At 33.2% G+C, this 26,625-nt stretch overlaps 1 protein-coding gene and 1 long non-coding RNA gene across 4 annotated transcripts in view; both read right to left on the bottom strand.

The window, feature by feature from the left end:
- The window catches only part of LOC148606112 (uncharacterized), a 125,338-nt gene that overhangs the window by 82,193 nt on the left and 16,520 nt on the right, over nt 1-26,625 (bottom strand). The gene's annotated exons all lie outside the window — the stretch shown is intronic.
- On the bottom strand, nt 563-13,383 carry LOC148606113 (uncharacterized). Of its 3 annotated transcripts, none has more exons than XR_015915432.1 (6): nt 13,286-13,383; nt 12,117-12,248; nt 11,744-11,813; nt 10,976-11,065; nt 2,230-2,297; nt 563-653 (listed from the first exon to the last, which is right to left on the bottom strand). It is a non-coding gene; the product is annotated as an uncharacterized LOC148606113 (long non-coding RNA). The 3 variants fall into 3 exon arrangements; XR_015915431.1 differs by having other exon boundaries at nt 574-653; nt 2,115-2,297; XR_015915430.1 differs by lacking the exon at nt 563-653 and having other exon boundaries at nt 665-2,297.

The following is a 26,625-nucleotide window of genomic DNA, read 5'->3' as shown; positions in this document are numbered from 1 at the left end:
ACTCTACTCATATTAACGCACACCTCGCATGTGTTAAAATGATGAAAACAATATGACAGTTGACTATTTCAAGAGTATGTTAAGTTTGATATACCATTAAATCTAAAAATTGGAACAACAATAGACATAACAGAAAGTAGTACTGCTATAAACACCAATGAAAGTCATTTGCAACAGAAACATTAAGAATTAACAGAATAGACCACCAATTCCACTGGCCTTTCATGGTTTTTGTTTGGAAATACAAATCAGTAAATAACTCAAAACTTCTATTAAAATATGTGATAAACAGATTAATACTTGGCCTCATTTATATATTGCTCTATTATTAATCTTCATGTATCCTGTCACTTAAGTACTCATGCACACTAAAATTCTAACATCACAATATTAGTAAGATACATGTATGAGTAATTATAGACAAGATAGCAGACACACTAACAGGATAGCCTGTGGCTCAAGTGGACTTGCATTCCTAACCTTGTAAGTCTTCATTGGTGACTTGTTAAAAAAAATATACATATTTTAGAATTTTATATTTTTTTATTTCTATAATGGTACAGTTTGTTCTGTCTTTTTTAATACATTCCCATTGTTCTAACTATCCACTGGTTCCAGCTTGCTGTGATCCCTATGGCTGTTGTAAACCATATCTACAAACATATAAAAATGCATTCATTTAACTAAAAGTTAAAATATTTCTAGGAATTATATAAAAACAAATTATGACAAATATTCATACATTTCCTAATGGAAAACAAAAATACCCTTGTTTTACAAAAATAAACACTGTTATCACAGAGATACATATATGTCTTGCCTGTTGTGCATGGTCATTGTTGTTCAATATTTGATAGTACTTGCAGAGCATATGGATGAAACAGATATGATATTGTAATATAGGCAAGACACCACAATACATTTTCAATTGCATTTCAATATACACATTTGAGCAGATTTTTAAAATTCCACCACCACAAACTAAATAATGCTTCTCTGGCCTTAAGATACCTACAAGCCTGATTTTATATATAAATATTAGAAAAATTGACAAATTTTCTGGAATAAATTCATATGACCTGGAGATGGGGAACTATCAGTGGTTTATTCCATGACTCACATGTCTTGTGGTCAAAATAAATAAGAGCCCTTTAAAAAGTCCGTTTTTTTTTAAATGCAATATTTTTGGTAACTTGTTTTACATCAGTTGCATCATCACGTGTATTTCAATTTACAAGAGCTAGAATTGGTTTGAGGCAAAACATTGTGTTTTTTAAGACCACGTAAAGGGGTAGGTATGAAAACTCATTTTATGATTCTGACAGTGACTTAAAAGGATCAACTTAAAACTTGAAGTGGCCTATATATATTAAAATATACATTAAAAATAATATGAAACAGTTTCAAAGCTAACAGTGTCACTTCAAATCATTTTAAACCAGACCTTTACATAGCTTCCTCAAGTGCGATTTTGACCTTTATCTTATGCTAGACTTTATTTTGGCTTAGAACAAAAAGCTGAAACAAATGTGAAATAATGTAAGGTTCTAAGCTTATAAGATACATAAGCCAACAGTTAGCTGTATTTTATGTGTGTTTCTACAAAATTTGTCTGTTTTGAAATCTTACCTTGTATGGCTTACTCTAAATAAAGTATTTCTGAGACCTCATAAGGTACATGAATATACATGTATTGACTAGATGTATTAATGTCAATGGAATGAAACTATGAGGTCTTCTTTCACATTATAAATGTTGTTTTTCTCTAGCAAATACAAAATTTTCAAAACAAATAAAAAACACAACTCTGTGCTTTTATAGACCCTAAGACAAGGCTGTGAAAACCCCTGATTTTGACATATTGAATTAATTGAGTTCATAAAAATGAACTAAATTGTCAGATTCAGTCTAAACCTTGTTCACAGATAATTTTGTGGTTGTTTTAATGTTCCTAGTGTACAGTTAGTCCAGAAAATCTCAAAGCTGAGCAATGTATTGCTCACTGGTTTATATTTCACACCTAGCAGCCCTAGCAAAAGTAAAGTGCAGTTTCAATGGAAAATCAGAGTACATTTCTTTTGGTCTCTCTACCAAGGACAATGATTGTGATTTACCGTATATGTACTGGATTCCTAAACTCCACACGAATCCATACAAACAATATTTCATAGCTGGATCTGCAAAATGTACCACCAAACCTCTTTCAATACTTTTAACTTCTATACTCACAACTGTCAAAGAGGGTCTGCAGTCATACCACAACACTTGTTACTCCCATAGTGGTATTACTGTGGATCCTGAAAAATTCAAAAAGATCTTATGGAGACAATCAGTTCAAGATTTTAATAGCATTAAAACCTATGATTTGTCAACACTGTATACTTCTATTTCCCATACTCAGTTAAAATCCCGACTTAAAAACATTATACATCGTTTGGCTAGATTTTTTAATCTCAGTTTCCACTATATAGATGATGTATTATCTATAAACAATCCTAATTTCGGGACTTTGATAAATCACATTTACCCCATAGAACTTGAGATAAAGGATACTAATGCCACTGCAAAGTCAGCCTCATGTCTTGACCAACACTTAGAAATCGATGGTAAAGGAAAACTATTCACCAAACTTTACGATAAACATGATGACTTTTCATTCAGAATTGTCAACTTTCCTTTTATCTGTGTCAAGTTCCTTCAGCTCCTGCGTATGGAGTGTTTATATTAACTAATACATTATGCCCGAATTTGCCGAAACTATGAGACGTTTTGTATTGCACTAGAACTCTAATAAATAGGCTTCTGGATCAGGGTTTTGTTGCTACAAGATTGGAGTCATCACAACAGAAGTTTTATAATCGTCATCAAGAACTCATGGATCGCTACTGTGTATCCATCTGCGCCATGAAAACTCATTTGTTCAACGTGTCAGATTTTTCCTTTCCACTTTCAGCTACCCCGGACTTGACTTTTTATGAGCAACTCGGCTGGTGTTTCTAGAAAAGCTGAGGATGCTTACCCTAAAGGTGTACCTGGTCCATGCTCCTAGTTTTAGTGGAGTCCGAGTTGCTCATTTGCTTTTGTTACTTCGTATGTATGATTTTAGTTATTTGATGTTCTTTGTTGTGTATGTCTGTTTTCCATGTCTGGCCTTTGATTCTTGATTACATTCTTTTGATTTACTGCTATAACCTTGGTTCCCTTGATAACTCTTTCATGTAGATTTACAGAATTCTTGAAAATAAACATCAAATTACCCCCAGCAAACACTATCAAATAACATTTCTGATACCCCCTACTAGGCACTAGACCACAATAAATTTTCATGTGCATGTCAATATACACATTTAAGCAGATTAAAAAGAATTCAGGAGCGCAAACTATATAAAACTTCTCTGGCCTAAAGATACTTACAAGCTGAATTATATACATAAATTTCAGAAAAAAATTATTATCATTTTCTGTAATTAATTCATATGCCCCAGCAATGGAGTAAACATGACAAATGAACTGAGTTGAAAGTCCTTCACAATAAATAACCTTCTACTGAACAAAATCACAAAATTGATTAATAATTAAAAAAATCCCAAGATCTACTTTCTACCAATTAGAGGCAAAACTACAGCAAATTACAACCTTACAAGAGTTTAAAATTTCAAAGTCACTAGATCGTGAATGCCGGGGCATATGCATAAACTTATATATAATTTTTATTCAGTGATCTACCACAATTTGTTCATACTGAACTGATTTAAAAAGAAAACTTAACATTTAAATCTGACGTTTCAAAATCAATACAGTCAATAAAACATGACTGCAAACACATATGCAAAAAATGAAACTGAATTGTGATGTAGTAATGCTAATCCAACTACATACCAGATATGATTAACATAAATGTAGCAAATTTAGTGCTTCATAATGAAGTGATCTAATCGGAAATCTTAAAGATGACGCAAACATCAAAGAAGTAATACCTTAAAAATTGTATCTTAATTTTTTTTTATTAGATTCATCAAATGTCGCGAAACTTTCGCGACATATGAGGAATATATAAAAAAAATAAGAAACAATTTAAAAGAACAAAAGGCTCTTGAAAAGCCTGAATCACTCACCTACTTGATTGATTGATTGATTGTTGGGGTTTAACGCCCAAACAGCAATATTTCAGCTATATTCATTCGATGAACATGAAAGGAATGATAAAATGAACATGAAATGATGATGAAATGAAAAAGGATGAGACACAAGGATAATAAGTCGATACATTTTGATTGTCACAAGTTAAAAGGGAGAGATGGGTAGGTAGGGCAATTTAGCCCCCTGTGGCGGAGCACGAAGGTTCCCACTCCTATCGAACACCACAGCAGGGTTCTCTAAAGTGTGTAAGTTTACTAGTCAGATAATTAAGTATTCTAGTATGATAAATAGGTTAAATTGTCAGATACTAAGTGACTAGTACTTAAAATGGTGAACCTTTAAGGAAGCTTATACAGTACATTTATTGTAAAAGCACTGATTCAAATTAATCGAAAAAGGAAAAGAAATGCTAAAACCAATAAATGCACCATTGTATAAACTTTATAAAAAATGTAGACTGGATTTCGAGTAGTAATATTAAGTACTTAATTAGGTAAGACTTGAAGTAGTGCTGTACTAAAACAAGAGGCTCCCAGGAGCCTGAATCGCTCACCCGGTTGAATTTTGCCTTTCAAGGGCAAAAAATTAAACAAGAAGTTGTCCAACAACTATGACTCAAGAAAACTTCGATAGGACTTATCATAAGGATCATTTCAGTAAATGAAAGTTTAAATCTATCATAGTTTTCAAGACATTGGTTGAAAACTGTATAAAAAAAAATAAATAAAAAAGGGCAATAACTCTTATAAGAAGGCGTCTGACAAATTTTATGCCTGAAGACTTTTGTAGTCCTAACAATAAGGATCATTTCAGCAACTGAAAGAACTTGGCTAAACCTAACGGTTTTGGAGATATATGCAAAAAACCACTGTCTGACCCCTATGTTTTATTTTTAATAAGAGTGACCATGTTTTTCAACGGATCAAAACAATCAGCTTCAATTCTATGCAGGATACCCCCAAGGAACACTTATACCAAGTTTTGTTTCAACTGGCAAAGTAGTGTCAGAGGAGAAGATTTTTGAAAGAAATAACATTAAAAATAGCAAAAAAACTTTGAAAAAGGGCAATAACTTCAACATGGCTTAATAGATGAAAATGAAACTTTGACCGCAGATAGATCTTATCATGCTGAACACATTTTTTTGGTCAGAATTTGGCTAAACCTTACTGTTTTGGAGAATTATGCGAAAAACTACTGTCTGACCCCCTATGTTCTATTGTTAGTAACGGCGGCCATGTTTTTCCACAAATCAAAAATCCCCACTTCAGTTCTATGCAGGATACCCCAAAAAACATTCATACCAAGTTTGGTTCCAATTGGTCAAGTAGTTTTAGAGGAAAAGAGTTTTGAAAAATTGTTAACGACAACGATGGGCAACGACGGACGCCAAGTGATGGCAATAGCTCACATGGCCTTAGGCCAGATGAGTTAAAAATGACTTAGTTTTTACGTAGAGTAGCAATTAGGGGTCACCGAGGTATATGTTTTGTTGATGACAACAACCAACAATACCATCTAGATTGCACAAACAAATAAAACACTATTTTCAAAAAAAAACTATTTCTTCCACAACAAGCCTAGATAATGTTGTGAAATTAAACACATTTAAAAGGGAGATAGCTCATTTTCCCAACCGTTCTATTATATTTCTGCATTCTCTAAGATGAACAAGCTGTCATTTTGTCTTCTATGGACCATAAAGTATTTGCTCACATTGTCAAATTAGTGTGTTTTTTCCTAAATATGATGCATTACTTTTCAACTTTGATTAATTCTTATAGATTTCATTACTAAATAGCACATCAAATATTCAAAGAAAATGACTTTCAAAAATCAACGAGTATCTTCATATGGCAAAATAAAAACTGTTGTAGCAAGATAAAATGAAACCATGGGAAGACAGCAACTCGGGTAAGATATGTAACTTGCTACGACAAGATGATAAATTGCCATGATAAGATAGTAACTCATCATGGAAATATAATATTTTTTTTCTGAATACCCCTAATATGCTTCTAAAGAAATCTGAAAAAAAATTTAAGAGGAACAAATTGACACTTAATTCCTAAAAAAATAGAATTAAAATAATTTGTTTCTATCAATTTAAATGATTTCACCTTTTTTTCCTCTTTTTAGGTACATATTTTCAAAGCAGTTGGGGCAAAAAACCACCAAAAACTATGGAGTCCTCCACCATGTCTGTCCCTCGGAACAAAGCTTTAAAAGAATTGAATTTGTTTTACTCATGTTATCATAAAAAGACCAAAGTGAAGAGACACAAATGACCAGGATGACAGGGTGATTCCATTATACAATTTCAATTTTTTTAGTGGTGTTATAAAACTGTGACTGGGTGTAATGAAGTAGTAGTAATAACTTATTGGTATCACTGAAGAAGAAAATATAGAAAATATATAATCACAGACAAAATCGCATTGACTTCAGAACTTACAGCAGTACTAAAACCATAAAAATATTGTTATTCTTTGACTTGCATATTGTATTATGTCAAAAAAGCTTTTTCTACAAGAGTCATGACTGCTTGATTACAGACCATATAACTGGTACATCAGGAGGCTTCAAATAAACTACTGAAATAAAAAAGAATATTTTAGCAATAAAATTTTGACCTGGTAAGTTGAGAAAACTGTGAGCGAAGCTTACATGCTGATGTTCCCATTGATAAAACTTCAAAACCACAAATTCAATAATCCACAAACTTATGTTTGATATTGTATCTAACTTAAACTATCGACTGTACATGTACCTGCTCTCTATTTTCAGTTTTACACCTGTAAGTTGAATGAACTGGCACATGGAGATAAATTAAATTATACCCCCACTTGAAAAGCTGGAGGTATATAGTTATGATGTGTCCGTCCGTTCATCTGCTCCCAACTCCACTGAAACTGCTGAATGAAATTTGATGAAACTTAACAGATTTTTTAATACTGTGAAAACATTTTGATTTGTAGATTCTAATTTCTATGGAGCAGGAATGAAACATACGTTTGTGGATTATTGAATTTGTGGTTTTGAAGTTTTATCAATGGGAACCTACTTTTCATTGGGAATCAAAGAAATAGGTCCTGTTATGGCAAATGTTGGCCTCAAAATTTGGAATTGTTCAAAATAAAGATTTTTATCCTTTTTGTACACATAAGTGTTTACACCAGCTAGTTTGATAAGATTTAAGCCAAAACAGAAAAGCATCTCATCATTGTATCACAAACAAAATTGCCTAAATGATGAAAAATCCATAAAATCTTGATAATTCAGCATATATTTGATGGTTTTTGTGAAAAACCAATTTGGTCACATGCTTGGTCATTCTTTATTTTTATATATTGTAATTTGTAAGATACAACATTTATGTCAATATTTGAATGAACACGGATATCAATCACCACTCCCTTTTTAGGCAAAAACCAAGGAGAAATATGTGCAAAAATGCAACAAAAGTGAAGATTTCACTACTATGTGTTAATTTCGACTGCTATTAAGGCAAATACATTCATGATATCACAAAAATCGGCTGAGATGTATTTACTTCAACCATTATCCTTTCAAATAAACTAACTAGTATAGACCAAAACAAATCTTTCAAAAATGTTGAATACTGGGGCCAAAATAGGGCCTTACCAAACCTATTCCTTTCATGGTTTGGCCTACCCACTAAAACCATGAAAATTGGTACCCCAGGAACAATTGTACTTTTACAGTACATGATTCCATATTGCATCTCCTATTTAGTTTTCCCATCTGATTGACTTTTGGGGTTTCCTGATGCAAAATATTTACTTAGTGATTTGTAGACCAAAAGGAGACCTTCTGCAAATCGTCTACTTCTCTAAAAATGCTAAATGGACTTTGTTGAAATTTTCATAGATTCTTTATTACATTATACCTTTGTGTACCTCCTATTTTAATTATAAATGCTCACATACCCTTGTGTTCAGATATTGGAAACTCAAGTAAAATGTATTGCAAAAAAACTAGAGGCTTTAGAGTGCCAGAATCACTCACCTTAAAACTTTGGAATGATGTTGTCATATCATTTGATCATTTAAATAAAAGATTAAGAGAGTTTTCTATACTAACATTATTCCTGCCATCCCCAGAGCCATAAAAAACATATACTATTTGTAAGGTGTATTGAGGTCATTATCCCTATCAAGTTTCAAAATTTTGGTACATGTGTTTTTAGAGGAGTTGATTATTGAAAATTGGCCAATCAGAAGCTTAAATTACCTAAGGTGGCCATTTTGTTTTATCAAATTTGATCACATGTTAGGGTTGTCCCTTTCATTACTTCTGCCAAGTTTGGTCACCACTACCTTCAGAAAAGTAATTATATAGGCCAAAATGTGTTTCCCCATTGGGTTTCATAAGCCACAGCCACCCACTGTGCCACCTGAGCCACACAAAGGTCAATCATGCAGAAGACATTGGTAGTTAACCCTACTCAGTTTCAGATTATTGGCACCTGTAATTTCAGAGGAGGTGATTATTGAAAACTCAGAAAATCAGAAGCTTAAATGGCCTCCGGCCGCACTCTTGGATTCAAAATATAATCAAATGTTAAAGTTGTCCATTTTATTATTTCTGCCAAGTCTGGTCACTTTTGGCCGCTTTGTAAAAGCAAAGATAAAGACCAAAATGTGTTTTCCCATAGGATTTCAAAGGCAATTTTGAGTGGCTGCAGCCACCCCATGAGTTACCTGAGCCCCACAAAAGGTGAATCATTTGTAGAAGGCATCAAAGTCATTAACCCTATCATGTTTCAAAACATTGATACTTGTGATTTCAGAAGTTGATCATTGAAAATTGGCCAATCAGAAGCTTAAATGGCCTCTCAGGGGGCTATTTTGATTAATTAAGGGGAACCATAAGTGGATCTTTTGTAGAGACTCTTGCATACACTGTTTCTGCCAAATTAGGTTAAAACTGGTTCAATTCGCGTACATGAGCATGAGAGAAAATGGACACAAAGTCAAAGCATGAGCTCACTGGGAACTTGGTCCATGTGAGCTTAAAGGAAAGTCTAAAGGGCCTTAATTCAAAGAAAATCTCAATGAAGCATAAACTTCATCTGAACTCATCAGGGTACACAAATGCACAATGAATTCTCTCATACCAAAAAATCAGCTCAATATCTGAAAGTGTTTAGAAAAAAAAAGTTAAAAAAACTGTTATTTTTGTAAAATAAGCTTGTCATTTTGGTAAAAATCAGCAGAATGGTACCAAAAATATGCTTGACCTGTAACTCATCATAGTTGCATTATACACCAACAATCAGCCTATTAATTGCAAGTGTCTGAAAAACTTTTTGTAAAATTTGCAAAGTCCAAGGCCCCTAATTCTGAAAAAATCAGTGAAGTGCAACAAAAACTTAAACTTGATCTGTAACTCATCATGGTAGACTCAAATACAACAAATCAACTCATTATCTGCAAGCTTTAGAAAACAAGAGGCTCCCAGGATTTGAATTACTTACCTAGTTTAATTTTCGCCTTTCAAGGGCAATAACTCAAACAAGGAGTCATCCAACAATTTTAACACATGTACACTTTGATACAACTTTTCATAAGGATCATTTCATTAATTGAAAGTTTCTTTCTACGATAGTTTTCAAGATACTGGCTAAAAACTGCTAAAAACCTTATTTTTGTCTTTCCAGGGCAATAACTCTAATAAGAAATTGTCTGACAACTTGATCCCAAAAGACATTTGTAGGCCTTATGATAGGGATCATTTTGGTAATGAAAGAATTTGGCTAAACCTTTCAGTTTTGGATATATACATGTACTTGTAAGAGAAAAACTTCTGACTGACCTCTTTGTCCTATCTTAAGTAACAGCGGTCATATTTTCCATGGGTCAAAAATCCCCACATCAGATCTACATAGAATAAGTTAATGAATATTCATACTTAATTTAGTTCTTATTGGACTGGTAGTTTCAAAAGAGAAGATTTTTGAAAGAAACAACATTAAAAATATGGACAAAACATTAAAAAAGGGTAATTACTTCAACATGGCTTAACAGATTAAAATGAAAATTTGACCAGAGATAGATCTCACCATTCTAAACACTTTCAAGTGATGTCAGAATTTAGCTAAACATAATGGTTTTGGAGATATGTGCGAACTACTTCTGTCTTATCCCTATTTTCTATTTTTAGTAATGGTGGCCATGTTATTTAAGGAATCAAAACTCCACACAACAGTTCTGTGCAGAATACCCCAAGAAACATTAATACCAAGTTTGGTTCTAATTGGTCCATTAGTGTCAGAAGAGAAGAGTTTAAAACATTGTTAACAAAGAGGGCTGCCAACAGTTCATAAAGCCTTTGGCCAGGTTAACTTTAAAGGGACAACAGCTGAAAGGGGGAGAGATAGGATAGGTAAACAGTGATGTTGTCCATTTTTTTAAAAATAATTCAGTGTACTGTACCTTCATGTAAATACTGTAAATAATTCTTTTTTATTTGAATTCACTACCTTGATCAATTTCTTTGGACCTATCTGATACCTATTCCAGTTTGATTGAAAGTCTATCATTTGCCACGCATGCAATGCTCAGTATAAAAACCCTTCAGTTGGATTACCTCCCTTTGGAGTCCGTAACTGTAACTATATTCCTTCATGTAGATCTACAAAGGATTCAAACTTTCCTTTCAAGTTTCATCAAAATCCCTTCCGCGGTTTAGGAGTTGTGCTAACAAGAACTGTGGCCAGTTGGACAGACAGACAGACAGACAGACAGACAGAGAGATTCCAATATATTCCCTAACTTTGTTTGCAGGGAGTATAAGAACATGTTTTAAATACCTGAATCCTTATTACATCAAGAGCATAATCTAGTAGCTAATGTTTACAAGCAAGACTGCAGTACAGATCCATTCAATTCAACTGTGATGCCTGTAAATAAATTTAACATATAAACGGGCCATGTGTATATGTAAATTTTAGATATCTTCATGAAATGCAGTGTAGTGCTAGGTATACCCTAACTCGTATAGAAAGGTGACATTGGAGAACAACTTGCTTCTTACTTACATTTTAAATGTACATTTATAAATCCTCATATAAAATTTGAAATCCATCCCCTTGGAGCGGAATAATTTTAAGTAAAAATATTGTCACAGAAAGACAGACAAGGTGATACCAATATGTACAATGTATGCAGTAATACATACATGTACTTCCAGAAAAATAATGAAATGATAACCTTAATAGCAATGCCATTTTTCTTATTTTTATTTGTTTCTTTTTTTCAAGGAAATATGCATGTATGTTACAATGCACATGTATGTGCACCAACAAATTGTATAGTTGGCAAAATATGTAGCGATAGAATTACAGCCTTAAAAAATAAGGTACACATATTACATTTAAAACTAAATTTTTGCCCTACATTTTCCTAGCTAACAAAAGGATATATCATACTTTTTGTCGAAGTTTGTTACAAAAGATCTTTTCAGCTGGAAAAAACAGTGTCTTTACCTCCACTTATCAGAATGAACCAACTGTAAAAGTGTTTTTTCACTAAGTTTATCCATTTTATTACACAAATAAGGAGTTACAGAGCTCTCGTACTTCGGTTTGATCCTTGCCAGGGCATATCAGAACCAATGTGCGCATCATGCAAGACAGTTTTTTTCCCCTACTGCAAAAAAAAAAATTACATTCTGTTCATTACATAAATAATGAAAGCTGAACAAAATACACCCTTGTTTCATCATTAGTTTAATAAAGTAGTGTAATTCCTAGAGAAACATAGCCACAATATATAACACTGTAAAATTTGCTTATTTTTATCACATCTTGCAATTGGCCTCGGGAAATAAGTTAATGAAAAACATATTCTGAACTAAAATGCAGTTGTTTTTTTTTCTGGTAAAGCATAAAATCAGCATTTTAACTACACAATATGATAGTGTGGTATATGCTAACAAATAACAATGCTTACATAAATCTTTCAAGAAGGTTATTTTCAAATCAAGTGTCAAAATACATAAAGCTGTGGTGCAATGGCAGGGCACAGTTCTTCAGTCTAACCTCTAAAACCTGGCAATTGACATCTATTCTTGATTGCTTAAACCTATGAAAGACAGAATACTGTATTTATAACATGAAAAATTCACAATTTGCCACCATATTACCAAAAATCATGAAATTCATATGTTTTATGCTATGACAATTAGGCCTCGGACTGAGTAACAGACAATTCAGGTTTACAAGAAGAAATATGACTAAAGTATGATAAAAATTGTTATTCCAGGTTTGTCGTAAACTACAATATTTATAGCGAGCGCCACGAAGCAGTGTAAGCTCTACCGTTATTATGTGTACTTTCTAAATTTCCCTTTAGGTTCCCCAATATACTTATGAAAATAAAAGTCATGTCCCGGAAGTAACAAAAAGTGACTGTCCTTACGGAGAAAATTCATCATTTCCTTCAATCAAACAAATAAAAATATATAGGTTAAGATTATGTTTCAGTAAAAAAATATAAGACGTCACTGGTGACCCAGGGTTATATTTGAGAGAAACTTGTGGAAAGAAAATATTACCCGGGCTTCCAGGTTAAGCAGCGGAGATACACATTCTTATATTCACATGTTTCCCAAAGATTTTATAAACATAACATTCACTTCTTTAAATAAGTATAACAAATTAGAAAAAAGACTTGAAAACTATCAGAAAGATGATTTTATTTTACTGAAATGTAATCTTAACCTATATAATTTCATTTGTTTTTCAAATAGAAATATTCATTTTGCTTGCTGCTTAAATATAAATAAATATATTGCACTTGCGAGGCAAAAATTTCATCCGGGCTGACCCCCCCCCCCCCCTTGTAATATCCTTTATTATTTTTTACAAGTCTCGCACAGACGATATATGGTAAAGCTCACGGTGCTCGCTGATTTAGGCGATGCCCACCCCATATTAAATAGTGACAGTAATTTGCACCTTTAAAAAAAAGGTCTACAAGAATGAAATGATAATAAGTTACCATATGTAAAGGGAAATAACTGTTTTTTTCTCAAAATCCTCAAGAACTGCATAAAACTTTATTTGTAGATAAAATATCAATTGAAAGGGGCAAAAATACATTCAGTGAGTGATACTTACATTCAAATATACATAAAAAGTGTGCACCTACTTTGAAAACTTCCATATAAAGTCATGCAGGTGTAAAGTGTGTATTTACGCCATGAAGGGGTGTCCGCAGAAAGTTATCCGGTTATTTTTTCCATAGTAATACACTTATTAAGATGTTGCATTGCACGTGTTGAAAAATCAAAAAAAAAAACACCATTTAGCAGGGTAAGAAATAGTAGCCTGCCCGCCAGCCCGAGACTTTTTTGACAAGGGTGACCATTTCAACAAAAATCTATAAAGCCATATAGTAAATATATTGAAATATTGTATTCAGGACTGGCTAGAATTTGAATGAGTTTCCTACCCTGCATTCAGGTATAGGAAAAACAGTAGTATTTATTTTCCTATAGCCGACAATACTAACTTTTTCAAGTTTTTCAGTAATTTCTTATCTACATTCCATACATATAATTCAATTGATAACTTAAAATTATATACCAGTACATGTACTGATACATTGTATGTACAATTCCATGTTTTAAATTAAAGCCTTGCAGCCAGGAAACATAGCCACATACATGTACATATATTTCTTACAATGCAATTTCTGCATAAAGAACTGAATATCATTTTTTCCCTCCTATTTAAATTATCAATGAAAATACTACATTTCTTTTTACCGTGTATATTGCCCTTACTAGTCTAAGAAGTAAAAGAACGATCAACACAATATTTTTTCATACCTTCGTTATTTTTTATTGTTCCTGTCTTAAAAATGAAAACCAGATGTACATGTACACAAAGGAGTATTAGTGTATTATTCATGAACATTCATGCATGTAATAATGTACAATAATATGGGTTCAGGTAAACTGTTTACCTATATGTTCATGTATAATTGCATTTGTACGTGCACTTGTCTACTGCTTGTAAGACTTCAGTTATCCCCATTGTTATGCTGCAACATACATGTATATATTCATACGTTGCTTTCATAATCTGTTGTGTCATGGAATTTAAAACTTGTACATGTCGTTTGAGTGTTTCCTTCATTAGGCTGTCTTGCTGAAATTATATTCTAAGACTTTGGCATTTCAAAGGTCGATGCACAGTTGTATTTTGATAGTACTATGCTGGCATAATGTACTATATCAGGATAGGCAATGCCCTTTATGTAATTCTAAAGAAGTCGGATATGTCAAAATGTCTTTTATAGCTTCAGCAATACATGTAGATTGCAACTATAAATAAAAAAGAAACAAGATTAAAACCATGTGCTTACATGTACAATGTAAATGAATGAATTACTAAAATATGTTTTGTATCCAGTGCCACAATCATGAAGTACCTATTTCCTTAATTGTTTAAATAAATCAACTTGGTTATGCATAATCATATTCATAAATTAAATTCTTCTTTGATTACAGATGGTTATCTAAAAAATGTTTTTTGAATTCACATCTTAAATACAATTAAATAAAATGGGCTGTACCAATGGTCTGACAGCTCTTTATTCCAACAGGTCGATGGTCTGACAGTTTGATAGTCTGGCAGTTCTAAGAAATTAGATTGAAAAGTAAAAGAAACAATTCATCCATGTACATGTACATATATATCTCAGTCTACAGAGATATATAACCATCAGGGGTTTCATTAATTTTTCAAGCCGGAGGTTCTTTAAAGAAAGTAAAAGTTACCAAATAAATTCAGCAAGGGGTCTGGGGCCGCTTAAGGCCCCAGTGGGTCCACGGCAACCCTTCGTACGGAGTCTGGGGGGGGGTGGGGTGGGGCAAAGCCCCCCTCCCCCCGGAAGCTCCTGGATGTAAGCCTTTCTTGTTAAATATTGGCTTGAAAAAATGGGATTAAGTCTGCAATATTTGATTCAATTAAAACACAAATTTGAAATCAAGATATATGATGAATCGTAACTGATTTAGTCTCAAAACCCAGAAATCCAGGAGCTCCCCATGATTCCCACCAGATCCATTTCTAGACTAATGCTGATAAACTTTGTTGACTGTTTAATACTATGCCATTTTATATGAAATTTTGATAAATGTCATACTTTGTTCTCAGGCTTTTATTTACTTGTTGCAAAATTTAAACACTAACACATGCAAATAAAAGCATAGGAACAAAACTAACCATTTAAAGAAATTCCATAACATGTGGTGGTTCCTGGTGCTGATTAAATTAAAATTCTTCATAATAAAACTTCATTGTTGTTTATTGCCTATAATTATTACTGTGACATGTATAGCAATTGCATGTGTCTTATTATCTTATTATGAAATGTTGGTCTAAAAATCGTAGTCTGATAAAAAATTCTTTGCTTCTTAAAAAGAACAAGGCTGGCAGTTTTAGTCTGGTTGACTTGAAGACGGTCAGAATTTGTTTAAACATTACAATGCATTTATTTTCTAATATATCACTGATCATTAAAAATGCCTAATTTCCTCACGTTTTACCGAATTTAAAAGAGAAATGCCTAATTTTTTGGATTTACATATTAAATTCGATGTTCCGAGTTAAATTCGGACTTGTGCCGTTAAAATTAGTATAAAATAATTAAATTAGGCTATTAATTTAAAATTCGGATATTCCCGATAAAATTCGGTGTGTACGATAAAATTAGGATACACAACGTATTTAAATTCGAGGTTGTTCCCATTTAAATTCGAACTTGTTTTTAATTAAATTCGACGTTGTTCTCGGTTAAATTCGGTGATGTTCCAGTTAAATTTTCACTAATTTTGTTTAAAGTGTGTCATTAATTTCTTTTCAAACCTAAATTTTTCACGAGTGTAGGTGGCGCTCTTCGTAACGACAAAATGCTAGTGCCCGGAGAAAATGCTTTAAAGACGCGGTAATCTGTAAAATTAAAACGTGAACATGCTAAAAGGTGTTGGATTCAATGTACAACAACAAGAATTTGTGTGGTGTAACAATGAAATATAAAATTATGAACAATAGATATCACCACTACAAAAAAGTATAGACTTTATGCCGTTGTAAATTAAAACAGCTTTATAGGAACCGGGTAGTTAACGGGTATTTCTCAAGGAATAAATGTTTTAACTTGGAACTATACGCATGAGAGCAGAGTATAGACGAATGTGGAATTCCATCCTCTTATATAATTATAATATCACTTGCTAGATTTTAAAATACTGGTGTCATTGTTTAATTGTCTCGGGCCAGTAGATAGAAAGGTTGATGCTGTCATATTTTTAAGCAGATTCGAACAGATTCGGCTGTACACTAGTACTGTACGTGCGATTTTTAGCTTATTTATCTATTACGAATACATTGTACACATTAAAAGTGTCAACTGCGGTCGGGTCCATAGATTCCTAACTGATGGGTGATCTTTCGAAGAAAAAAATCGGTATTATACAAGACTGGAAAAAATTTACGACTCTTATACATTCTATAGATTTTTGCATGCACACGTTGTTTCTAATGATTTTATTTACTAGTATTCGACAGCTACCTACTGCATTACATGTCTCCACGGGTAGTGCAATAGACCTATAGTTACAGGTCTATGATTGTGAGGTACTAAAGAAAATTATAATATTTAACCAAACTGTAAAAAGGAAATCTGGATGACCTTATAATTACAATTTAACGTCTGAAATTAACTTTACAAAGTATATTCTCAAACAAATATTTCAGTTTTACTTAAAAAATAATTTTGTAAACACGTACTTCAGTAACCGCAATACCTTTTCATCTTATAGGACTGTATTAAGGACTGTATATAATACATCGTATAGCTTTAATGCTTGAGGTCACTACTCTATGGTCAATACGTAAATTGTACATGCATATATTCTCAAGCGAATACTATGTAATAACTTTTAAATCCTAGCTTTTCACAATGACAAATTTCATTTTAAGAATAAAAAGGGAAATTAGATGAGTGACACAACATACAAAAACTCACTAGCTCAGGAGCAAACATTATAGGAGTTATTAATCAATTACAAGTTATTTCAAGTTTTATGAATATAAAATAAAAAAAGAAGTAAAAAACAACCAAAAAAAAACTAACAAAAAAAAAAAACAGTTAATTCGATTTAACAGAAGCCCATAATCGTCCCTGTGTGGTAGCATTTTACAGCGTCCATCAGTTTCTTACCCTGCAGTGCAACCACATGTGCTGTGTATAGCTATGTTAGTGTCTCAGCAAACTTCTTCTGCAAGCTGTGGAGGAAAAGCATTGTTCGCACGACTCAAACAACATTCTTCACTATGTATATCTACATATTATGTTTATTGACAGACCCGACAGGTGAGCTGTAAACGTTCATTTACATACACAACGCGAGCACACACTACGTGCCGATTGATTGACGCTCCAGTGCGATAAATAAACATCCTTTTCCTAATCATGTATCACTTGTTAAAAAATCGGAGTCTTCAACCTCGGGGTTTTCTTTGGAAAGGAGGAGGGGGTAACTTCCGATGTGATAGGAATGAGCCGCTGTTCTGTTCTACCGCACTGTCAACGATTATGGAAAAAAAATATTAAAAGGCAATTCAAATTATGCTTTGTAAGTGTGATATGCAAAAACACGCCACAAGTTTAGTGAACTACAGATTCTTTACAAAAAACAATGCATGTTTTTGTTATCATTTTCCGTTGCGTAAAAAAACTTTTTTATGGCAGTAATAATTTGAGTTTCTCATTCGGCAAAAGAACTCAAATATGTATCTCGTTGATTTTATATATTTTTTTAAATCGCTGTAAATATAATGACATATACATGTATGTTATTTTTTTCTATGTTCAGATGGACGGAATATGTAGTGATTTTGATAGTTAGCCACTTTACTTAAAGTGTGTAAACTACACGCTTAGATTTAATTGATGCTGGTATAAACTTTCGGTGCACGGATAAGATTAACACTTTATAAATACTGTCTTAGTAATATCTTATAAAATTTTCAAAGATCACGTTATCAAGTTGATTTCGAACAATTCGTTTTCAGATAATCTTTTGTCATTTAAAGATATTTGCAATTAAATATAAACTTTAAGAATATCCAAGCGATGAACATAAAATGGATGTTACAATAAACATGAAATTATGATGAAATGAAAAAAGAAAAAAACGGGGTGGGATACAAGAATAATTGGGTCAACAAATTTTGATTGCCACAGGAAATAGGGAGTGGTGGGTAGGATCGGGTAATTTAGCATCCTGTGGCGGAGCGCAAAGGTTCTTACTCCGATTGAATACCACACAGGCGGTCAGTCTAACCACCACAAAGACCGGTCTTAGTTCACTAAGACAATAACAGTTGTACTAAGACCAATAATATGATGTTTTTTCTCAAATAAAAATACCACCACCGAATTAGGTATCTAAAAATGCATATGTTGCACCTAATTATACATAGAAATAGTCATCGAATAGTTAGATATTTAGTCATTTGTGCAAAGTTTTCTGTTTGTGGGGACAAAGACCACGGGTACATAGCGATTTCATCTCTAGAACTTACTTCTGTTGGTAAACACACAGACGTAAAACACAAATTGATGTCAATGTATTTATGATATAGATCACAATAAATTATGGAATTTTCCCTGTACATGTATAATAAATTTCTAAATTTCACATGTGAAATAAAGCCTTTAGTTCCGCTCTCGGATTTTCTTAGGCCAAAATACTGATAAATTTAAAATTTATTTGAAAATTGCTATAAACTGTTGAGAAAATCTATAAGATAAATATGTAACCAATTGGTTATTGTAAATGACCAAAGTATAATAATATCTTGAGATTTAACTGTTAATTCTAGGGGTTCTTCGGCACTTGTGATCATGTTTCGGTTTTTACTCTATCCAATTAATCATCATATCTATATTTTTGGAAGAACTATGAAACTAAAAGAAAAACCAGACAGAAACAACTTTTTCAAATTTCCTTTAACCTCATTCTGATGCATTTCAATAACAAGAACATGTCATTTTTTCAAGTAATAACATGTATTAAAATCACTTGTCAGTTCGGAAAAAAAACTATATCCTTTTATGATTTTAAAGTACATGAAATAATAAATTATCGATGGTTGCCCCATTTAGTTATAATACTGGTAAATTAAAACATAGTCACTGCCGGATGTCCGCATGGCTGATTTTAAATAGGAACAAGCGAATTCTCATATATATTTATGTTGTTTTTTATTTCAAGTTGATGAAAATGCACGCATTTACTTTTATTGCTCAAGTTGAATAATTTTTTAAGGGATTTCATTTTTCACATCATTTCCTGTTTTAATTTCAACTCAATTTTTACTCTTGCGATTTTAAATTACATGAAATATTTAATGAATAAATTATCTACAAATGAATAATAAATGAAAACCTAGGCACTACCGGATGTCTACACGTCTGATTTTAAATATTTTGAACCAATGTTCAACTAATAAATAAAAATATCCACACCCAATTGTAGACCTCTAAGAGTCCAGGTCAGGGTATGTTACCCACGTAATGGCTGACGTGCCGGAAAAACTTTGTACAAAAGAAGTCTAAAAATCTGACGATGTAATTACTTTTTTATAATTAACTTAGAGCATTACGTGCAGTTTTACATGTCATTTCCACTGGTAGTACTGTTACTTGTGAAAATTGTCTTTTACTGGTTTGTTTTTTTTTGTTTGTTTGTTGGGGTTTAACGTCCGAGCAGCAATATTTCAGCTATATTCAGACGATGAACATGAAATTGATGATAAAAATGAACATGAAATGATGATGAAATGAAAAAGGGATGGGACACAAGGGCAGTGGGGTCGAAAAATTTTTATTGCCACTGGAAATAGGGAGAGATGGGTAGGGTCGGGCAATTTAGCCTCCTGTGGCGGAGCCCTATGGTTCCTACTCCGGAAGAATACCACAGTAGGGTTCTTTAACGTGCGAGGAACGTGGGATCTTTCCCAACACGGTGCACCATTATGGTTTGCGGTCAGGTTTTCTGTATTATAGCCTGACAACCCCAGCATGTAACACGCCAGGGGTAACCCCATTCCACCACCTGGGGCACACATCCCAGTTGTTTTGTGGGCAGAGCGCCCTAGCCCCCGGCTAGGTTTCTGAGCACTATTAAGTCGCCTTTTCCGACAAGCTTAGCGCTGCTGCAGGCCTATTCTTTTAACATCCGGACCTGTACGGGGCTCTTTTATTGGTCTTAGTGCAACTCTTATGGTCTTAGTGCACTAAGATCGGTCTTTGCGGTGTTTAGACGTACCACCACACAGGATTCTGTAACGTGCGAGGAGCGTGGTATCTTTCCCAACAAGTTGCACTTATATGATGTGCGGTCGGGATATCCGTATATTTGCATAATGATCCCAGAATGTAACGTGCCAGTGTTACCCCATGTACAAGGTTCTAAGCACTATTACAGTTCAATTCAGATTCAGGATTTGGAGCGGTTTCAGCTGGTCGGCGACGGGATGTAATAATGGGAGGTTGTGTTTCCATGGGTAGAGGTGGAAGCTGACTTGTTTCTGTTTGGTATATGACAGTGGATTTCAGGAGTGAAATTTATGCACTAGTTTCTCTGGGATTTGAAATATTTGTTTGAGATTTTTGAAGAAGAGGAGGCAGTTGTTTGGGCAGATCTATTATGTAGTGTTGCTCTGATTTATTATCGTGGGGTTTATAGGCTGTAAAAAATCCAAGAGCATAACAGTTTCTTGGTCATTTGTCTCTTCAAGAGTTTTATCCTATTGTAATGCTTCAATGTCTTTAAGTGGGGACCAGGTTATGTTAAATTGAGACGGACACTCTGGCTCTGAGTCCGACATGACTTAAATGATAGGGTAAGTCGTCTGCAAGCTGATAAGAATCAAATCTGAACGAGATTTAGGATTTGCCGTATATATGACGGTGAACAAATACAAACAAAATCATTATTTGGTTCACAAGAAATCTTTTATTTCATTCAGCTGAAAAAAGTGAAAACGAAACAAAACAGCGATAAAGATTAACCGGGTACGCAATCGCAATTTGTGTACATCGTATCTATGGTGGCGGCCATGATTAATTTATGCATACCAGAAAAAAAAGTAGTTCCGCCGATCACGTGAGTGGGAAGAGCCAGAAAGTCGATAACCTGCTAATGTACGGATACAGCAAAACAATAGCCGTATACCTTTATTTGTATAACAAATAGCCTCATTGCATGATAAATATTTATCTTTAAAAGTTCCAGCCTTTTATTTTTATTTCTTCAACAAAATTTGAAGGTAGATATATCTTATTACAAATTAGATCGTTCACTGTATTATATCACATACTTAGACATATGTTATTTAACAAAACTCCAATGCAATGTGAAACGTTCTATGTTTAATATGCAGAACATTTCAAATTTTATACATCACTAAGAACTGCAAAAGGTCGTCAACTTAACTTTATACAGTTATAAATATATACACAGTATTACTACATGACTAGTTTTTGTTTTAAAGCTGGTCATTCGCTTTTCCCTCTTCACAAGGGTAGTCACTTTGTTCTTGATGTTTATGATTGGCAACTTGAGTCAGACATTGTTTCATACTGCTTATGTTTCACTGCGCTGAATGTCTCCTTGGTCAGCAAAGTGTTTATCTTGGTGCTGAATTATTGTTGCTAGACTTACCGGATTACACTTACTCGCAATATGGCACTGGTGGAGGAGGACATAATTTCTTTTGTATATATCGTGGGAGTAATTATTGGTATTTGTCAAACTTTCTGTGTTACTACTTTAATTTTCCTATTATTCAGCTGTTATATGTATCATCTTTTCTTTTTCAGGAACACCCTATATTTATATTGTGTGTTAAATCGAATTCCAGGTTGCACCTCGTCATCGTCATCGAAACCGGGACTCGTGAAAAAATTTAGATAATATTATACAAGGTTAAAGACCAGACAAGAAAAACAGACACACACATCAAAGAACATGACATAAACAAAACAACACATACAAAGAAACAAACGCAAATTAGCAAAACTCGAATCATGAGCATGTATAGTAAGCCTCCTCGACTTTTCTTGTAAAACAGTTTTTTTTTATTGGAAATGTTAAAGGTTCAGCTTAAGTTCTCCATATTCTCAAGTTATCGCAATTGTTGTCTCAAGACCTAAATATTTGGATCATTTATAAGTTAATGATGTTGTAATGAATTTTCTATATATATATAAAATGGAAATGAAAATAGTTTTTATGTCAGAGAAGAATGGAAAGGATGCATATGTCAAATAGACAACAACCACACCTGGATGAAAAATGTCAGTTCAAGGCCACCAATGCGTCTTCAATGATTGACAATGAAACCATCACACCACAGGACAGGCTGCAACTGGCCCCAAAGCATCATTATACACAGGTGTATGGAAGGCCCTGGCCCTATATACTCTTTATTTACAAAAAAGTAAACTGAAAGTGAAAACGAAAGATTACATACTGAGGCCAGAATTTCTTGATTTGGATTTGGGACAGGCACAAAATATACGGGGAGAATGAAGTACTTCTGCGTATTCACAGGCTCCGCCTTTTTAAATCTGGCCATTTCGGTTAAATATTACACAATTAAAAACAAAACCTACCAATCAGTTTAGAAATGCCTGAATCCCATGTAAAACCTGATTATACGTTACACATATGTTCAAACAAAGGACTACTAGCAATAATGGACATACCAGCTCCAGACAAGTTTAATCCTTCAAAAAGTTTTGCTCTCACCGTAGTAGTATAAATCCCATTTCTTCTTACTGCAGGAAGCACGGTACATCATTAATCATACAGTAAGGACACAGCCTGTTTTTTGCCGAAAACAGCTGTTAAATATAGTATGATAGTATGTTTGTAAAAAGTATTCAGTTATTACGTCGATTGTTTTACCAGGCACATTTACTAAATAAGGACATTTACTACCAACGGTAATGTTTGTTCATTAAAATGTAATCAAACAATGGGCATTCTATGTTCAACGTTCAAAACATCAAAACGGTTACTTGTAGGAGGTTTGTCATATAATAGCGAGGAAACAACATAACTGTCTTGTTTATATTTCAAAAATTGGATGTTTATAAACCATATTGATAATCATGTTCAATACACTGGCCATATAAGTATGATTATCTTTTCTTTTTAAATCCACATTTTATAAGTAATCTAATTTCTGATCTGCTTCCATACCCCGGGTTTACAACGAAAATGGGGACTTAAGCTTAAAGTCAACTGTGGGAGTTATCATAGAGTGATTTTTGTATATTTTTGTAAATAATACTTTTCAACAAAAATAGATAAAATGCGCAAATTTCATTTAATTTGAATTTCGTAATTTAGCTTTTTAAATAAAATTGTACAAATAATTTAGAAACATTATTATCGGTAGAGTCTTTCTATGAATGAGACCACACAACAGAAATGACTCTAACGTCTTTGGTTGTGGGCTGAAATATATTAATATTAAAACTAAAATAAAGTTTTAATAATTTAATTTGTTCCTCGATGCACATATACAGATGATCTATATATACAGATTAAACAGATAAAAACAATTCATACCAGTAAATAACTAATCGATATAATATAAAATAACATGTTATGAAAAATGTCACTGAATTATAAATTGTCTCATGTACTGATAGAATTTTATGTTCGAGCATAAAATTATTGAATTATTGTTTTCTTAAGGACAAAATGAACACTGTCATAATGAAATCTATGCATTAAAATAAGATAAACACTCTTAACACATGCGAATGATCAATAGAGAAAATAAAACACATACCTACAATGTATCATAATATTCGAAAAAGAGAAAAACATATAAATTCAATTCTTTCAATGAGAAAACGTGTGATCTGGGAAGTGACAGATGTAACGTATTAAAACCTAATTCAGAAGAGACATTTTGTCATTAAAAGTTTAACTAAAATGTTTTACTCCAAAAATCAGAAAACATCTATTTACATGTACAAAGCCTACGTGGGGACACAATCAAGGGATCATAATGCATCGAAAATGAATCGAAAGAAAATGGTATAAATATGAAAGGGAAAGCTAATCATTCTTAAAACATATTTTCAAGTTACGCCTTACAGCATTTGCCATTCTATTGTCTTTGTTTTGGGTAAATTTTACCATAAATACATTTGACAATTTTGTCCCTGAGAAAGCTTCGTGAATTAACTCCCTTTAATTATATCAAAGCAGTATAAAAGTGTCCTTGGTTTAGTTGGCTATTATCGAAAATTTGTTCAATTTTTTTCAAAAATTGCATATCCACTAAACTCTTTACTTGTAAAGACAAAAATAATGTATGGACAAAAGAATGCCAAGAATCTTTCGATACTTTAAAGCAAAAACTACTTCAAGCTCCAATATTGGCATTCCTCAAAACAAATGAACCATTTATTTTGACTTGTGACGCTTCCGACACGACGGTAGGTTATCTACTAAGTCAAAAAGATTCCTAATGAGCATCCTATAGCCTATGGTGGTAGATCTTTAAACAAAGCTGAAAGAAGGTGGACCACAACAGAAAAAAGAATGTTTAGCTATTCTTTGTGGAATTCAAGCCTACCACCCTTATCTATCGAATGATAAATTTATCATTCAAACTGACCATAAAGCCTTGTGTTGGCTAAACAATGTAAAAAAACCCAACAGCTAGACTGGGTCGTTGGTCCATGTTTTTACAAAATTATAATTATGAAGTAATTTATAAGCCTGGCAAATCTAATTGTGTTGCAGATGCATTAAGTAGACGTGAATATGAGGACACAGCAAGTTCAGATAATGATGATTCTTCTGTTTCAGAAACAAACAATTTTAATGATATTATTTTTGCAGTTTCAGAAAGTATGAGGAAAGAAAATTTCATTGATGAACTAAAATCCGCAAAACAACCTACAAAACCTGCTACTAACATTGCTTCTCTATCACTTTCAGATCAGAATTCAGAGTCATCTCAGGTTGATCAGACTGTTAATCGTGTGATAGTTGAGTTTATTTCAAACAATCAGATCCCATTTGTTGCACCTGTACATGTAGATGAAGACAGAGTTGACCAAGCTCTCCAAAACAAACCAGATTTTTTTCAGATGCAAAAGGAATGTCCAGATTTTGGTGATATAATAAAATTTCTTGTAGATAAAGAATTACCAAATGACGACAAACTAGCCAGAAAGGTGACCTTTGAAGTCGACAAGTATGAAATAGTTAATAATTTGTTGTTTCATTTAGATCAAAGGAGAAGTAAGAAAATGTCAGAACATCAAAAGTACACCAGACAGTTATGCATACCCATAGCTTTATGAAGTGATGTTCTGAAATCTTACTATGATTCACTTGCAGGTGGCGGACACTTTGGTGTTGATAAAGTTCATGAATCAATACGATCCAAGTATTGGTGGCAGACTATATATGCAGATGTTGAAGAATATGTAAAATCTTGCAATCGATGTCAAATGGCAAAGCGTAACTATAACCAATTTAACCCACCTCTTGGGACAATGCCCCCCGTTCAAAGGTTTGAACGGTGGCAAATAGATATTTTAGGCCCACTTTCAAAAAGTGATGAAGGCTATAGCTACGTTTTGTTAATGATTGATGCTTTCAGTCGTTTTCCAGAAGCATTTCCATTGAAAACGCAAAGCGCACAGGAAGTTGCTAGAGTTATCTATGACCAAATCATTTGTCGCTATGGAGCCCCTCGTATTTTATTCTCAGATAGAGGCAGAACTTTTATGTCTCACATAGTAAATGCTTTATTTGAAATATTCCAAATTACTCAACATCACACATCATCTTACCATCCACAGACAAATGGTTTGGTCGAGCGCCAAAACTCTACAATAGCTGCAACATTACGTACATATTGCAATAAGGACCAAAATAAGTGGCCTCTTTATTTACAAAGTGTAATGATGGCGATTCGAAAATCTCCAGCATTAAACGCAACTGAAATATCTCCCTTCCAATGTGTTTTTGGCCAACCCATGAAATTGCCTTTTGACATAGCGCTTGTACCAAAGGACAATTTAGGTCAATCCACAAAAGACCACATTCAGGAGATAAACAAAAATTTAGAAATTGTCCATGCAATTGCTGCCGAAAATCATAGACGTCAAAAACTACTTGACAAACAAAGACATGACCAAAAAGCTAAACTACCAGATTTCAAAATTGGCGACCTTGTTTTAAAAGCCATCAATAAAATCCTTGTTGGTCAGTCGAGAAAATTATTTGACAAATTTGAAGGTCCATATCGCATTATGTACAAATCTGACAATTTTACTTACAAATTGTATGACATTGAGAAAAACAAAGAGCATAAATCTATGATAAATGCTTGTC

This window comes from Perna viridis, chromosome 9, assembly GCF_037379345.1.
Source record: "Perna viridis isolate PV_CMFRI_1.1 ecotype Kerala chromosome 9, ASM3737934v1, whole genome shotgun sequence".
Classification (NCBI taxonomy): Eukaryota; Metazoa; Mollusca; class Bivalvia; order Mytilida; family Mytilidae; genus Perna; species Perna viridis.
The sequence above is the reverse complement of the archived record's forward strand: the minus strand, read 5'-3'. Positions and strand labels throughout refer to the sequence as shown.